The following is a 1,690-nucleotide window of genomic DNA, read 5'->3' on the forward strand; positions in this document are numbered from 1 at the left end:
AATGTGCCCGAAATTAACCAGGTAAAGTTTCTGATTTCCATTGGAAAGTTAGGATAAAGATACTTTTCAGTCATAATATAACTGAAAAAAGTTGCATTTTGGTACATACAGTTTTATAGGATGTCATGTGTATATGAAATGCATTCTAGTTCCAACCAGAAGCTTCAACTTTATTGAAACTTTAGGGAAAAACAGGGTGGGCCTCGCTGTAAAAATTTGAAGCATGACAGATTTTGTTGAAATATGTCTTCCTCAACTGGTTCTGGTTTTCTGATGTGGTCATACACACAATGGCTTTCACCTCAAGGTACCCTATAGGCAACACTGGGCTCTGACATGAAGCTCCCTCTCCTTCATTTTTCTAAATCTTACTCTCAGCGTGTCTTTCCTCTGCCCTAAGACTTCCTTTGTCTCTTTCTCAACATATCCATAATGAATTCACTTTTTCTATACCTACTTCATTTTTAGGCCTCACCTATGTTTTCTAAACATATTAATGAATATCATTATGGAGTAGGAGCAGGAAAATACAAAGATGATACAACAGATTTAGATTCAGTCTCTCAGGGAAGGTTGATGAGTGGGTATGAGCTATCTTAATACAATGTAAGAAATGATCTATTAGCGTTATTGTCCAAGTGTGTAGAAATATAGAAGATCACATGTATAATTCTGTCTAGTTAAATCAAAGAAGATTTTCACAAAAAGTGAAATTTTAGTTGCTTATTGATGGATGAGCAGAATTTCCAGGTCGATGAGAATGGAAAGGACATTTCCAACAGTAATGCAAGTTTAAAATGTTATTTTAAAGAGTATAAATGTTAGTAAGGCTGTTATTAATTTTTTTTTTTTTAGGACACAAAGTTTGTTTTAAATATTTTTTCGGGGAAAGGACACTACACTTCTATTCAATTAAGAGAAACAATTTTACAGTCTTGAGGTCTTTTATTTTCTTTTTATTTATCATGCCATGAATTCATAGGGAATGGGTTCCAGCAGTTCAGGCTCTTTTCCATTGGTTCTCACGAAATGTACTTCTCTGGGTGGAGCAGGCTGACACTTCAGCTGAACCCAAGTACCTTTCTCTTTGGCTTCCTTCTTTTTTTGATCATTTTCCTTTACACGCTTCAGGAAGCTATCTCGGCTCTTTGAATGTTTAATATGCTCAATGCGAACATTAATTCTCTTAGCAAGAATCTTGCCCTTGTTTGTTTACAACAATACCAACAGCATACTGAGTAACATTGTAGACTCTTCCAGTTTTGCTATGGTAACATTTGTGGGGCATTCCCTTTTGAACAGTGCCCATTCCCATGATGTCCACAATATCACCTTTCTTGTAGATTCACATGTATGTGGCCAAAGGAACAACTCCATGTTTTCTAAAAGGCCTAGAGAACATGTACCAGGTACCTCTCCTCTTTCCCTTTGTGTTGGTCATTTTGGCAAATTACTGGAAGATGGCAGTTCCAGCCGAAAGGCTGTTATTAATTTTTTAATGGCAAAGAAGGAATATAACCTGTGATTTTTAAGTATAAAGCAACAAAATAACAAATAAAAAAAACTATGGAAAAACATTTAGGGACACAGTGGAACATTGTAGGTAGGATGGCTGGGTAGATTTGAGGGGGCACATGCACCCCAATGTTTATAGCAGTGATGTCCCTAATAGCCAAGATACGGAAAGAGT

The 1,690-nt window shown here is 36.3% G+C and overlaps 1 pseudogene; it reads right to left on the reverse strand.

Annotated features, from left to right (window-relative positions):
• Positions 1–925: 925 nt before the first annotated feature.
• LOC122889099 lies at positions 926–1,463 on the reverse strand (annotated as a pseudogene).
• Between the last annotated feature and the right edge of the window lie 227 nt (positions 1,464–1,690).

This window comes from Neovison vison, chromosome 11 (genome assembly GCF_020171115.1).
Source record: "Neovison vison isolate M4711 chromosome 11, ASM_NN_V1, whole genome shotgun sequence".
NCBI lineage: Eukaryota > Metazoa > Chordata > Mammalia > Carnivora > Mustelidae > Neogale > Neogale vison.